Source organism: Rhipicephalus sanguineus, chromosome 10 (genome assembly GCF_013339695.2).
Source record: "Rhipicephalus sanguineus isolate Rsan-2018 chromosome 10, BIME_Rsan_1.4, whole genome shotgun sequence".
NCBI classification, from domain to species: domain Eukaryota; kingdom Metazoa; phylum Arthropoda; class Arachnida; order Ixodida; family Ixodidae; genus Rhipicephalus; species Rhipicephalus sanguineus.
Genome location: NC_051185.1, coordinates 45,613,238 through 45,629,391, shown reverse-complemented (window position 1 = coordinate 45,629,391; position 16,154 = coordinate 45,613,238). Strand labels below are relative to the sequence as shown.

At 46.3% G+C, this 16,154-nt stretch overlaps 1 long non-coding RNA gene across 1 annotated transcript; it reads left to right on the top strand.

Annotated features, from left to right (window-relative positions):
* Nucleotides 1-4,782: 4,782 nt before the first annotated feature.
* Nucleotides 4,783-5,845, top strand: LOC119372644 (uncharacterized). Its single transcript, XR_007417738.1, has 3 exons — nucleotides 4,783-4,978; nucleotides 5,336-5,536; nucleotides 5,615-5,845. It is a non-coding gene; the product is annotated as an uncharacterized LOC119372644 (long non-coding RNA).
* Nucleotides 5,846-16,154: the final 10,309 nt, after the last annotated feature.

Genomic DNA, 16,154 nt, shown 5'->3' with positions numbered 1-16,154 from the left:
TTGTGTGTATATGCACGTATCCCCCCCTCCGTCCCTCTGTATCTCCCTCCTCAAGAAAAAAAAAGATAAAAATTGCATTTGCCTGCCTTCGCTTTCTATGCAACGAAATGACAACTCGTACATAACTAACGTGCGAGGACAGCACCATTTACTACAATGTCTCCTACCCCCATTTGTTTAATGTAATATAACTCTGCGGTTTAACGTGTCGAAACCATAATAGGGGACTCCAGGATAACATTGAACACCTGGGATCAGGGGCGTAGCCAGGGGGGGGGGGAGGTTAGGGGGTTCGAATCCCCCCCCCCCGAAAATTTTCAATTTTGCTTGCGTATATATACACGCACGAACATACATAATTGGGAATATTAGGCGCGAAGTGGACACGGACGGAAAGGGAGACACACACACAGGGTGCCACTGCCAACAATGTTTATTCCAAGAAAAAAGCCAGGTGCTATTTATACAGACAGTATTGTCACGTTTCATTGCTGCGCAGTCACATTCAGATACCGCAACTCTTTCTGTGATAAAGATATGGAGGCCACACTCACGCAGCGAACACCGGCTTCAATAATATGCTTAGCCTCAATTATTAACCTATTCCACTTGTCTCGACTTTTGGCGATCACGGAGCATGCGCGAAAATCCGGTACACACTTGCAATCTCTGCAATGTATCGCCAGGTGACCCTCTCTGCCATTCCTAACATTGTTGCAGTGCTGTCTGAGCCTGTCGAAGCACTGCTCTGTTTGGCCTACGTACTTCTTGCCACAAGACAGGGGTACACCGTAGACCACGCCAACCTGGCATTCGACATATTTGCTTTCGTGATTTACGGTACAGGCAGGTGCTTTTCGGAGGCAAGGATTAGTCATTCTACAAAGTTTTGACAACTTCAAAGGTGCAGAGAAAATCACCTTTACATCTGCTCGCTTAGCAATCTTCTTCAAGTTGTGCGACACGCGATGAAGATACGGTATCACAGCCACCTTTTCTTTTACACCAGATGGCTCTTGGTCCACTTGGCGGGTTCGTGATTTTTTTCAAGATTGTTTCAGCCACCGAAGCCAGTAAAACTTGCGGAAAGCCTGCCTCTTCCAGGCGGTTTACCTGCTTGCCGAAACTCTCCGCAACACTATGGGGACAGGTTTTCTTGAAAACGTTAAGCAAGCAAAGGTTGGCGATACTACGTTTAACAAGCTTAGAATGACAGGAGTTGAACGGTAGCAGCGGTTTATTCGCCCGTGGCTCGTACTGCCAGCAGACATGGTTAGTCTCTAAAAATAATCGCATATCTAAAAACCTTATGGATGAATCAATTATGGATGACACGACCTCCAGTGACGCCGACGTAGTCGTTAGCAAAACCTTGACAACTTTTAGGCACATTTTATCTCCAATTGAAGTGACTCACGAACTTTCGGTTGATTCACCCTCACATCGAACATACATAAAGTATGGTTGAACCCCTCCCCCCCTCTCAGAAAAAAAAATTCTGGCTACGCCCTTGCCTGGGGTTCCTTAGCGTGCACCCAAATCTAAGTACACGGACACGGGTGTTCGGGCCTGCTGTGGCGACATTGGTTACGATGCTCGGCGGCTGAAGCGAAAGTCGCGGGTTCGTTCCCTGGCGCAGCGATCCCATTTCGATGGAGGCGAAATGCTGTAGAGGTCCGTGTATACTGGTGCGGGCTGAGACTTTATTCTTTTCATACCTCACAATAAAGAATGTGGCATGTCATTGCACGTTAAAGAAGCCCAGGTGATCGATATAGCCCTCCACTACGGCGTGCCTCATAATCGTATCTTGGTTTTGGAACGTGAAACCCCGGAAATTATTTATTGAAGATAACGTACATATTTAAGTTGCGAAGATATTGCTTTATTGCAACGTTTCGCAAATGCGCGCATTTTAAATCGGCACAACGAAGGCGACGGCGCTAACTACGCAGTTGCTGTCGGAACACAAGAGTTGCTTCTGGAACACTCCAAGTTAGGCAACGAGGTGCTGATACGGTTTTTTTTTCTTCTTTTATTTTGCGCATCACGAGTAGCGCTGATCGCGGTGATAAAAACGGCGTCGTGGCAGCGAGCGAGGCAGTGACGTGGGGCAAGGTTGACCAATGCGCGAAGAAAGAAAATTGTCCGGTCGCATCAACGCATGCGCCAAGCAGCTCGGCATGCGTGTCACGGGCTTGGTGGTCGAGGAGTGCCCGCCATTTTACGTTTTTCTCTTGACGTTGGCACACTGTCTGCAAAGCTCTGCGTCCTTGCTGTCCCACTTGCGCAGTAGGAGTGGCTGTGATTGACGACGTGGACTGTTGAAGAGCTGGCTTCAACGTGTGGGCCTCCCTCGAATAAGTGAGGAACGTTTCGCAAAAAACTTCCGTGCCAGGCGAGCCTGCTGACACATACCGCAGGCGTAGCAGCCAATCTGTTTCGGTTGCTACCAAATAACCGCCCCGCTGCTCGACAAGTGCAAGAGATTGTTACCACCTCGTCAGGGACATTTATATCTGCCCTCAAGTTTCTTCTGCATGGCTCTTGTCGCTCGCCATGAGAGCTCACGCGATGCTCGTGCCTGCATTCCGAACCTTGGGAAGTTACGATAGGCCTAACGCCAATGGCTCTCCAGTTAAGCGTGAGAAGAGTATGCTTGCAAGTAGCAAGTCATGTCTGCCGTGGACTCGTTTCTCGTTGTGCGCGTTCACCGACCGTCGGCGTCGCCTGGACAAAGAACATTCATTCATCGCGAACTATTCTACGAGGACCAGCGGGGGATCCTCTTCACGGAGTGCATGGTCATCTTCAACAAGATAGGGAGTCCCCGAGCTTGCGAGGGTGGTACGCAGCTTAGAGAATCTATCAGTTGAGTTTCTCGAATTGGCACTCGCTAGGCGTCTGCTTACGCCTGAAAGAAAAGAAAAAAAAGCACGTGAGGTTAGTTGCGTTGTAAAATTAAGCCCGAATCTCTGTGGGCGAGCTGTGGCCGCGTCGGGTGTTCGCCGTGACGGAATTAGGGAGAGGACGGGCCACGACGTTGATGGTGTGGTGAATACATATGCATAGCTTTAGGCTTAGCTTACAGTTAGGCAGGTTAGCTCACACTAGGCAGGGTAGCTGATAGCCGTCCTCTTTCGATTTCGCCACGGACCTTGACCCGTTCCGAATGACGTTGCAACCCGACCACCATTTCGTGACGAATTAGTTTGTACGGTATAGAAGAGGCTATGAAGCGAAATGTGGTTTCGAGGAAGCAAACGGCATGCGGAATCGCCTCGCCAGCTCGTTAGCTTTGTTAGGGCTGCAGAACGTCTTCAGGCTGCAGTTCAGCGCTTCCGTGCTGCAGCCAATGTGAGTGGTCAACCTATATATAGTTGCACATTTTGTGTATGTGTGGGCCTTCTGTTTGCCCATTGCTGTGGTACCCACTGTCCGACACGCCGCCCACCTCGGAACACGGTCCGCGCACGCGTGCGAGCGTCTTTCATGGTGAGTACATCATTTCTTCCGACATTTGGTATTTCTAAAACATGTTTGTTGAATGTTTCAGATGCCTCGTGCCTATGGGCTGTAGAACATCCACGTCTGACGAGTCATCCGAACACCCGCTGGACAATACATTGCTGCAAGTTTCGTCACAACATTGCAAGTGAAATGACGGCTGTATCCAGACTGGCGAGGGTGGTTCGCTTACGTGCTAAGTTGTTGTGCCTAATTAAAAGCTGTTTTTCGTGGCTGGCTGCTGCAGTCACGGTGGGTCTTCTCCGTGACGGAATCGAAGAGGACGGGCTACGGGTGAGGGGCGCGACGAATTAACTTGAGGCTTAGCTCACACTAGGCACGGTAGCCGACAGTTGTCCTCTTTCGATTGCGTCAGGGACATCGACTCGTTCCGAAAGGTTTTGCGAACCGACCACTAGGAGGTGGTTCGAGCGCGACATTGCTATCGAGCGAAAATTTCGCTGAAGCAAACGGCCTCGCCAGCTTTAGATATAGTGCAAGTTAATTGCAAATGTTGCTGATGTTCCTGCTTGCTGTAAGTTTCTAGTAATCCTTTCTATTCACAGTGCTATGCCTAATATGAAAATCTGAGGTTTACTTCCAGGCTTGCCCGTGCCTCCGATCTTCGTGTCCATGGATGGAGCGCGCAGCACACGAGCTAGCCTGGACATGGTGAGTATAGGCGCTTGTTTTTCCTTTTCGTTACCTAGGAAGTGGCCTTTGTACCCATTTAGAATCACCGAGGCCTGCAGATGTTCCGTTTCTTTACGAGCTGTGCATCGAAGACTGTCCTGCCAGAGTCCACCGGGAGATTGCGTCGCTGAACACTACTCGTCCTGTCGCTGTGTTTGCAGCTCATCCACATTCAATCGCCGGTTCTCCTGTCAGCGGATGGAACTTCAATGAACGCCTTTGGTCAATATCGCGTACACGCAGCTCTTAGTAAGGCTGTATTTTACTATGTTTGACAATTCCGCCGTGTTTCGTTGCAGCTTCCTAAAGTCTATCTGCTATCGCGGCCTATGACAAGAATATCGAGCTGACTCCTGCTCATCGACTCTGATCACCTCGTTACTGAGTTCACCTGGAGCCCCACTCGTGCCATGGCTGAACGTGTTGCTACCTTTGCGCTCCTCTGCTGATAGCACCGTCCAGGCGCACGGGACATCGCTGCTAATCCTGCCCTACTGTTGGTAAGTATAACATACACGCAATGCAAACTTAGTTGCGTGTTTTCACGTGTTTGACAATTCACCGTGTTTCGTTGCAGCTTCCCAAAGTCTATCTGCTATCGCGGCCTATGACAAAGATATCGAGCTGACTCCTGCTCATCGACTCGGATGACCTCGTTCCTGAGTTCACCTTGAGCCCCACTCGTGCCATGGCTGAACGTGTTGCTACCTTCGCGCTCCTCTGCTGATGGCACCGTCCAGGCACACGGGACATCGCTGCTAATCCTGCCCTACTGTTGGTAAGTATAACATACACGCAATGGAAACTTAGTTGCGTGTTTTCACGTGTTTGACAATTCCACCGTGTTTCGTTGCAGCTTCCCAAAGTCTATCTGCTATCGCGGCCTATGACAAGGATATCGAGCTGACTCCTGCTCATCGACTCTGATGACCTCGTTCCTGAGCTCACCTTGAGCCCCACTCGTGCCATGGCTGAACGTGTTGCTACCTTCGCGCTCCTCTGCTGATGGCACCGTCCAGGCGCACGGCACATCGCTGCTAATCCTGCCCTACTGTTGGTAAGTATAACATACACGCAATGCAAACTTAGTTGTGTGTTTTCACGTGTTTGACAATTCCACCGTGTTTCGTTGCAGCTTCCCAAAGTCTATCTGCTATCGCGGCCTATGACAAGGATATCGAGCTGACTCCTGCTCATCGACTCTGATGACCTCGTTCCTGAGCTCACCTTGAGCCCCACTCGTGCCATGGCTGAACGTGTTGCTACCTTCGCGCTCCTCTGCTGATGGCACCGTCCAGGCACACGGGACATCGCTGCTAATCCTGCCCTACTGTTGGTAAGTATAACATACACGCAATGGAAACTTAGTTGCGTGTTTTCACGTGTTTGACAATTCCACCGTGTTTCGTTGCAGCTTCCCAAAGTCTATCTGCTATCGCGGCCTATGACAAGGATATCGAGCTGACTCCTGCTCATCGACTCTGATGACCTCGTTCCTGAGTTCACCTTGATCCCCACTCGTCCCATGGCTGAACGTGTTGCTACCTTTGCGCTCCTCTGATGATGGCACCGTGCAGGCACACGGAAGATAACCCTCCTGGCATTTCCACAAGAGCGACTACGTCCCACCTGATCCTGCTACCGGGGGCTTTGGACTAGAGAAGTTTTCGAGCGTTTCGTTCGTGCGGCAGTCTTCACTGCGTGGTGACGTTTTCCGAAAAGACTGTCGTCGCCATCCCTCGTCCATCCAGTGTATGATGTATGCTGCACCTTTTTTGCTTTAGCTTATGTTCAACTGGATGTCCTAGTAGAGTGTAGCGTTTTGGGACGTTAAACCCCAGATATTAGTTAGTACAGTGTAGCAGGCTGCCCTTCATTGAGAGCCGCGCATTGCTCATTTAATTAATGAGGTTCCTATAGTCGGATAGAACTTAAGAAGTCCAGAGAGGCCCCCACCCAGACGACCGAATCACGGCAGCTGATTGCCTCAGCAATTAAAGAAGTAGTCCCGTTCATGCACTCGGCAATGTTCTCCGAAGGCGTGTTCTCCTGTCCGACTCATGACGTCAGTGTGCGCGCCCATTGGTGCATGCTTTTGTGCATCCGCCTTCGAGGAGGAAATGCCGCACACTTCTAAAATTGCATCCGACTATAGCAGTTAAAATAATACGAAGCCAAAGGGCAAAATACAAAGCGCGTTACGTGGTGTACTGCCGTTATAAGCACTTCTTTCATGAGCTGATGTGTAAATATGTGGCGATGAGGGTAAGGGCTTTCACCCGCATTCTGTACTTTTGTAATAACAGTGGTGGTGTCGGTGATTGTTTGCGCGGCATTTGTTTGCTCATTTTTTACGTTGTTGTATGTCAATAGATGGAACACGTGATCGACCGCAGTTCGGTGCATTTCATGATCTTTATACTTGTCAGTGTCACTCATTGTTTTTGTTAATGATCATAACCAGTTGCTGGTGCAATGACAAATCGTGACAAATGTCTTCGTAAAATTCCCAAATTGTTTTGCTGGCCATAGTGGTTGCAGGATGCATAAGTGATCACTCGCTACAGTCCACTCTTGCCCACTTTCGAATCGATTTTTAAACGCCTGTTTGACTTTTGCCCAAGAGTGTGTACCTCGGGAGGTTTATTTCATTTATTCAACTGATTCGTTCAGAATTTGTCGTCGTGTTCTATCAAGAGAAGTCGGTTTGGCTTTGTTCCGAGGTTTGAACTCGGGGTGATAAATTTCAATCATATCAGTGATTTGTTTCAATTTCGTCGTCCTGTCTATTTGGTTTTCCCCCGAAGGTTGATCTCGAGTTCGTGGTTCCAATCATTCAACCGATTTGTCCAAAATTCATCGTGTTCTAGCGCAGAGGTCAGTTTCCCTATGTCCCGTTGTTTGTTCCTGGAGTGATTATTTCAGCCACTGCGTCCGCCGTGGTGGAGCAGTGGTTATGGTGCTCGGCTGCTGACCCGAAGGCCGCGGGTTCGATGGAGGCGAAATGCTAGAGGCCCGTGTACTGTGCGACGTTAGTGCACGTTAAAGATGACCAGATGGTCGAAATTTCCGGAGCGCTCCACTACGGCGTCTCATAATCACATCTTGGTTTTGGGACGTAAAACCCCAGATATTACTATTTCAGCCATTTAACTTATTTGTTGAAAAGACGTCCTGCACCTGTTTGGATTTGCCCTGAGGGTTGAACTTGAGGTGATCATACCAATAATTCAACTGATTTGTGCAAAATTCGTCGTCATATTCTATCGGTGGAATCACGTTTGCTCCGAGGTTTATCTTGGAGTGATGCTTAAAATTTAACTGGTTTGTTCAAAAGTCGTGCTCTATCAGTAGATAGAACACGAAAATGCTTAAGGCCCGTGTACTTTGATATAGGTGCACGTTAAAGAACCCCAGGTGGGAGACATGTATCCGGAGCCCGTGCACTACGGCGTCCCTTATAATCGTATGATGGGTTTGGGACATAACACCCCAACAACCATTATTATTTGGCCCGAGGGTCGATATCGGGATGGGCGTTCTTTCAAGCTTTCAACTGATTTTTCCGAAATTCGTTGTTGTATTCTGTCGGTAGAAGTCCATTTCGCTTTTTGCCAAGGTCTGACCTCGCAGGGACTATTTCAACCATTGAATTGAGTTATTCACAAGTCTTGTTCTATCTGTAAACGCCCGTTTGGATTTCATCCTTAGTACGGAACGCTAGGTAGTTGTTTCAATTATTGAAGTGATTCGTTCAAAATTCATCATCGTGTTCTATAGGTAGAAGCCCCTTACCACAAACTCATTGATCCGTTGAACGCATTCGCTGTAAAATCAACCATTGTATGGCAGTGATTGATGTGCCTGTTTGGACTTTGGTTAATCTCTGAGCGCTAGTTTTATTCATGCACTTTTTGAGCTGTCGGCAGAAGGGTTCCACGCACAGTCTCGGTTTCTTCATGTCGATAATCGCCAACTAGAAACATCAACATGCCGCTACAAAAGTACGCAATGTAAACAAACTGCAAGATGGTGGGTGTCACCCTGCCAACAAACTTTCTCTCAATGGCGAGCACATCCATTTACGACATTCACAAAAAAGCTGATTCGAGGCGCAAACCACTGTTTTAACCAGACTTATATGATGGATGTAGTACAGTGCTCATGAAATGGAATATGCGTCAATTTATAATGAAGTTATGCACATTCTTTTCTTTCATCGTGTTTAGCTTGTCTCATCGGCATAGTATTGGCTTGTACGCTTGTACCAGTGCCAGCATCAGCTTTAGTGGCCGAACTCGTCGCGATGCGATGTGGTTAGCTCGAGCAATTGCACATACTAATTGTTATATCTAAAGTTTTGATGGCGCGTTTTATTCCGAGGGCATTGTATATATGCATCTCCTTTGACGTGCTGTGCTGCATAGCTTTTCACAACTCATGGGTTTATTTGTAAATATATGAACTGTACAGGGTGAGGTCGGTGTACCACTGAACCTAACAGAATTTGTTGCCGTCATACACGCACGATAGTGAGGCATCGGATCATCATATTGCTATGGCGAGGTGCGGCAGCGTGAATCTTTACAATACCTTTTTGTATCGGATGCTTGTACATGAAAGTGCTTCCGTTCGCCTACATTGCCTCAAAATGCTAAATGTAACGCTAAATGTAACTGAGCACTACTTGGTTCAGTTCATCAAATTAAATATGTGTAACCACGTAAGTTCATGATTAAACCCAGCGAAAGGACACTTGCCCAACTATCAGTGTTACTAACCATGTAAGCTCACGGAGCAGCCGGTATTACATTTAGCATCTTTTAAGTCCGTAAGCTCAAAGAAGTGTTTGCGAATTATCAAGTTAAAATAAATTGTTGAGCACTACTCTTGGTAAATTGCTATCTGAACGATACGTTTATGAATATTTTTTATTGCTGTCCTCCTCTTTGACGGCATATTGTCAATAAAATATGCAGACACAATTGCACGTTTTGTTCTTGGTTCTTACGTTCTTGAAATAGTCTCAGCGGTTTACTTTTGTACTAGAAAAGCAACGTGCCGGCAAAAGGATATACAGCTGAAGCTCAGGCAGAAATCAATGCCCAGTCAGTCCACCGGAACTTGCAGCGAAATCCAAGATGTCCAGCTGAACTCCTCGTTAAAACCAATGGCCAACCATCGGATGCACTTCTCAACATAAATGTCCTGTGCAGCTTCGGCCTGCCAGCAACACGAAATGGAACCGCTCCGTCGCTTGTCAGGAAACCGGAAATAGTCCACCGAAACTGTCTCACCTTCTCAATAGAATATTTGACCGGGCTGGTTGGTAGTGATCAGTCATTACAGGCAGCGCAAAACTACCAAGGACAGATATCTCACCAGGCTAGTTAGTGATAAATCATTACAGGTAGCGCGAAGCTACCAAGGACAGATGCAAAGGGGACAAGCAACTAGATGAAATGTCCTTTGTAAAGTTTCGCGATGCCTACGATTCTGGTTCAAATTGTCGGTATAACCTTAGGTGGACATTCCTCAGCGCCTAGTGAATCGCCAGATGATCACTGACCAGTGGAGTAGCCAGGGGTGGGCACATCGCCCCACCCCACCCCCGAATTTTTTTTTTTTGCCATGGCATAGAGCTCAAAATGACACTCGATCGCATTTGCCTACCCGACCCCCACTTCAGATCAAGGAGGTGCCCCCCCCCCCCCCCCTGAAAAAAAAAATTCTGGATCCCTGTCACTGACTACTAGAGGATTCCGGATCTCCTGCAAGGAATGGGGCGTTCCAAAAGCCCTTAAAGGTGAGAAAAATTGTAGGACAAAAGTATTTGACATGACTGTCAAGTAAGAACGAAATTTTCGCAAAGTCTTAGTTTCCCTGATAAGTGCAGTGCTCAATGTCGGCTTTACGTGTTCTCCTAGAGCAGGGGTCTCAAACACACATCATCTAGCGGGCCGCGGTCATGAAAATTAGTCCCTCAAGAACCGGGACAGTGCCGCTGCGCGACAAGAACGCGGAAAAAGCTAAGGCGCACACACGACTGTACACAGCGCTGAATATCAATTGAAATCTTTTATTCAAGAAACGTGTTTATACAGGGAAGGCCAAACTTGCGCGCCTGCGCACATACCGGCGACATACATACACAGATAACGGTACCATTTGAAAAAGGCTTCTAATCTGATATAAGGGTAAAATCTGAAGGGGGTTTGGCGCCAAAGCGTGATTTCGTAGTGGCGTTGGGGCACTACAAAATTACGCTTTGACGCCAAATAAACAGGTGATTTCGTAGTAGCTCAGCAGGTTTTGGCCCAAGAGGTGATTCGGTAGTGGCAGCTGAGACACCACGACACCACCTAGTGAGACAAAGACATTTCAAGACAAACCCATCCGTCGGCTTAGCGGCCAAGTTTCTCGCTAGGAGGACAGCTGTCCATTAGGTGTTGAAACCTCATGAAGATGCTTACTAAGAAAAAAAAAAGGGACGAACGAGACTAGCCTGAGTATGCTGGCCGCTAGCGAAAGGTCCGCGGGCCACGTGTGCTCCGCGGACCGTGTGTTCGAGACAGGGGCGTAGCCAGAAATTTTTTTCGGGGGGGGGGGGGGGTTCAACCATACTTCATGTATGTTCGTGCGTGCGTTTGTATGTGTGCGTGTATATATACGCAAGCAAAACTGAAAAATTTCGGGGGGGGGGGGTTTGAACACCCCCCCCCCCCTTGGCTACGCCCCTGGTTCGAGACCCCTGGCCTATAGCCTTCGGATATCTTCACTTTTGCCGAATTTTGAAAGCTTCGTCTAATTTAATATTATCGATCGAGAATGCATCTTTCACCACGAAGGTAAGCCTATAACCACTGGAAATATTGCATTTTTCGTTTTTTGAAAGATTCGTGTATTATGAATATATCGACCGAGGGTGCGAGAGACGAAGAGATACTTTATTGGAAAAACAGATTTTCGCCGGTGCCTATATACCCGCTGGTATTCTACTCTGCATAGGGATGGGGAATGGGATTAAGAGATTCCGGAAGAGAGGAGGAGGAATAAACTTTATTATCAACCAGCAATTTAAGTTCCTTGGTCTAGGCCTCAAAAAATAATAATAAAGAGAAAGAATATGAACAAAATATAAAATTTGCAAGTGAACCTGATAGAAATATTCAGAACTATGGGATGTCAGCATAGCTCAGTGGTTAAGGCGCCTGCCTTCGGATCGTGAAGGTCTAAGTTCGAATCCCAGAGCAGCGGTCAAAGTTTTTTTTTTTTGTCGGAACGACGCATTCATATGGTTCAGATGCATTCGGGCGGCGAAGGCGCTGTTGCTTAGCGCAGTGGTGAAGGCGCTCGCCTTCTGAGCGTAATGGACAAGGTTCGAATCCCAGTTCTACGACGAAAATTTTTTTTTCTTTGTTGAGCCTTATCGTGGGTGATCGTTTAATCAAGGAAACCTCGCACCATGAATCATTTCTTGGGTATTCTGTTCAGTGGTGTAATTAAATGGGAGCAATGCGATGCAATGGTTCCCCTGAAGCGCTGGCTTCACCATGATAGATGCCCAAAAGCAGTCGGAAAAGTTGAGGTCCTTATCACCCACGATAAGGCTCAACTTTTGTCTGACGTCACACGCTGCAGCGATGGGCATTACGCGTCCCTTCAGAGCTGAAGGTTCCCCTGATGCTTTGGCTACACCGCAATAGATGGCCAAAAGCAGTCCAAAAAGTTGAGGCCCTTATCACCAACGATAAGGCTCAACTTTTGTCTCACGTCACACTCTGCAGCGATGGGCGTTATGCGTTCCTTTAGAGCTAAATGTACCCCTGATGCGTTGGCTACACCGCAATAAATGGCCAAAAGCAGTCAAAAAAGTTGAGGCCCTTATCACCAACGATAAGGCTCAACTTTTGTCTGACGTCACACTCTGCAGCGATGGGCATTACGCGTCCCTTCAGAGCTGAAGGTTCCCCTGATGTGTTGGCTACACCGCAATAGATGGCCAAAAGCAGTCAAAAAAGTTGAGGCCCTTATCACCAACGATAAGGCTCAACTTTTGTCTGACGTCACTCTCTGCAGCGATGGGCGTTATGAGTTCCTTTAGAGCTAAATGTACCCCTGATGCGTTGGCTACACCGCAATAGATGGCCAAAAGCAGTCGAAAAAGTTGAGGTCCTTATCACCGACGATAAGGCTCAACTTTTGTCTGACGTCACACTCTACAGCAATGGGCCTTATGCGTTCCTTCAGAGCTAAATGTTCCCCTGATGTGTTGGCTACACCGCAACAGATGGCCAAAAGCAGTCGAAAAAGTTGAGGCCCTTATCACCAACGATAAGGCTCAACTTTTGTCTGACGTCACACTCTGCAGCGATGGGCAATACGCGTCCCTTCAGAGCTGAAGGTTCCCCTGATGCTTTGGCTACACCGCAATAGATGGCCGAAAGCAGTCAAAAAAGTTGAGGCCCTTATCACCAACGATAAGGCTCAACTTTTGTCTGACGTAACACTCTGCAGCGATGGGCGTTATGAGTTCCTTTAGAGCTAAATGTACCCCTGATGCGTTGGCTACACCGCAATAGATGGCCAAAAGCAGTCGAAAAAGTTGAGGTCCTTATCACCGACGATAAGGCTCAACTTTTGTCTGACGTCACACTCTACAGCAATGGGCCTTATGCGTTCCTTCAGAGCTAAATGTTCCCCTGATGTGTTGGCTACACCGCAACAGATGGTCAAAAGCAGTCGAAAAAGTTGAGGCCCTTATCACCCCCTATAAGGGTCAACCAAAAAAAAGAGGACTTTCATCGCACTGAGATTCGAACTTAGACCCTCACGCTCCGAAGGCAGATGCCTTAACCATTGAGCTAAGAACCAATGCTTTCTTGGCTCGAATGCATCTGAACGATATGAAGGCGTCGTACCGAAGAAAAAAAAAAGCGTTCACCGGAGCACTGGGATTCGAACCTAGTCCCTCACGCGCCGAAGGAAAGTGCCTTAACCATTGAGCTAAGCACCAATGCTTCCTTGGATAGAATGCTCGAAATCTGAACGATATGAAGGCGTCGTACAGACAAAAAAAAAAAAAGCTTTCATCGCAGCTCTGGGATTCGAACCATGTCCCTCACGCTCCGAAGGCAGGTGCCTTAACCATTGAGCTAAGAACCAATGCTTTCTTGGCTCGAATGCACCTGAACGATATGAAGGCGTCGTACCGAAGAAAAAAAAACGCGTTCATCGGAGCACTGGGATTCGAACCTGGTCCCTCACGCTCCGAAGGAAAGTGCCTTAACCATTGAGCTAAGCAGCAATGCTTCCTTGGATAGAATGCTCGAAATCTGAAGGATATGAAGGCGTCGTACAGACAAAAAAAAAGCTTTCATCGCAGCTCTGGGATTCGAACCATGTTCTTCACGCTCCGAAGGCAGGTGCCTTAACCATTGAGCTAAGAACCAATGCTTTCTTGGCTCGAATGCACCTGAACGATATGAAGGCGTCGTACCGAAGAAAAAAAAACGCGTTCATCGGAGCACTGGGATTCGAACCTGGTCCCTCACGCTCCGAAGGAAAGTGCCTTAACCACTGAGCTAAGCACCAATGCTTCCTTTGTTCGAATGCATCTGAACCACATGAACGCGTGCAAAAAAAAAAAAGACTTTCAAGGTCCAGCCAACCAAACTGCTGGTTTCAATAAAAGTTTATTCCTCCTCCTCGCAACACTGGGATTCGAACCTATAGTCCCTCATACTGCGAACGAAAGCGCGATAACCATTGAGCGAAGCACCAATGCTTCCTTGGCTCGAATGCATCTGAACCAAATGAATGCGTCCTACCGACAAAAAAAAAAAAAAACGGCTTTCATCTAGCGCTTGGTCTTGTCGCTTGTTTCTATGTCCCGTCTTAGCGCTGTTTTTCCGAAGTTCAGTATGTAGCAACAAGCCCGTATTAACCCTCTGTATCAATTCGAACCTACTCCTTCCCGCTCCGAATGCAAGCGCCTTAACCATTGAGCTAAGCACCACGCTTCCTTGAGCCGAATGCATCTGAACCATAATAATAATAATAACAATAATAATATCTGGGGTTTAACGTCCCAAAACCACGATATGATTGTGAGAGACGCCGTAGTAGAGGGCTCCGGAAATTTTGGCCACCTGGGGTTCTTTAACGTGCACATAAATCTAAGTATACGGGCCTCAAACATTTTCGCCTCCATCATCATCTGAACCATACAAACGCCTCGTACTGCAGAAGTAAAATAAGAGGCTTAACATTTTCGACAGAACAGCGTCTACAACCAATTTGTTTAAAAGAGGCGAGAGATTGCAAATATCGTATTTCAATTTTTCAAAGGCTATATGATTACTATTTCGACATAAAAAAACCATCTACAAGAAATTTTATTCCAAAGTGACGAGACATTGAAAAATCGAAAAATGCGAGATTTGGAAGGGCTTACCATATCTTCGACAAAAAAGCAGCTACAGCCAATTTGATTCGAAAGCGACGAGACATTGAAAATTCGAAAAATGCGAGATTTGCTAAGGCTACAGGCTTAATATTTTCGACAAAAACAAATTTTATTCAAAAGCGGCGAGACAATTAAAAATCGATAAATGTGAGATTTGCAAAGGCCTTTGCAAATCATCATTTTCTTAATATTTTCGACAAAAAAAAGTATCTGCAACAAATTTTATTCAAAAGCGACAAGACATTGAAAAATCGAAAAATGCGAGATTTGCCATGGCTAAAGCTTAATATTTTTGACAAAAAAGCAGATACAACAAATTTTATTCAAAAGCGACGAGGCATTGAAAAATCGAAACATTCAAAATTTGCATAGGCTATGCTAATATTTTCGACAAAAAAGCATCTACATGAATGAATAAACTTTAATTGAGGTCAGTCCGGCAGTTTCTTTCGGGCGGGACGGGGTGAGAGGGGATTAACCACTGTCCCGTTCCACCCTCCGTCGATGTATATAGTGGTGCCTCAGGTGACGGCTCGAAATCCTTGGACCCGGGTGGCATCTTCAGCTTGCCGGATGGCCCGAAGCTGGTAGGCCAGCTCGTCGCTGGTGAGTGCCAGCTCTACAAGTTTTATTCAAAAGCGACAAGACTTTGAAGAATCTAAAAATACGAGATTTGCAAACGCCATAGGCTTACCAGTTTCGACAAAAAAGCATCTCCAACAAACTTTATTTGAAAGTGGCGAGATGAAAAATGGAAAAATGAAGTATTACCAAAGGCTCACCTTTTTGGTGAAAAAGTGCACCATCGATCAGTCTTATCGAAGTGCAATGAATCTTTCAAAAATCGTAAAATGCAAGATATCAGAGGCTATATGCTTACCATTTTGGTGAAAAATGCACCCTCGAACAATTTATTGAAATGAGATGAATATTTCTAAAATTAGAAAATACAATATAGGCTCACCTTTTTGGAGTAAAATGCACCCTCGACAACCTCGATCAATTTAATTTAAATGCATTGAACCTTAAAAATCGAAAAATACAAGATTTCCAAAATATCACATTTTGGTCAAAAATGCACCCTCGATCAATTTTATTGAAATGCCAAGAATTACTGTTTCCAAATTCGAAAAATACAAGATTTCTAAATGCTATATATAGGCTTACATTTTGGCGAAAAATGCACTCTCGAATAATTTTATTGAAATGCAACGAACACTTCCAAAATTGAAAAATACAACATATTCAAAGGCTCACCTTTTTGGTGATAAATGCATCCTTGAGCAATTTTGTTGAAATGCTATAAACCTTTAAAAAATTTAAAAATACAACATTTCCCAAGGCTACAGGCTCACCATTTTGATGAAAAATGTACCCTCGAACACGTTACTGAAATGCGATAAATATTTACAAAATCGGGAAAAACAAGGTACCCAAAGGGATAGGCTCACCTTTTTGGTGAAAAGTGCACTTTCGATAAATTTTA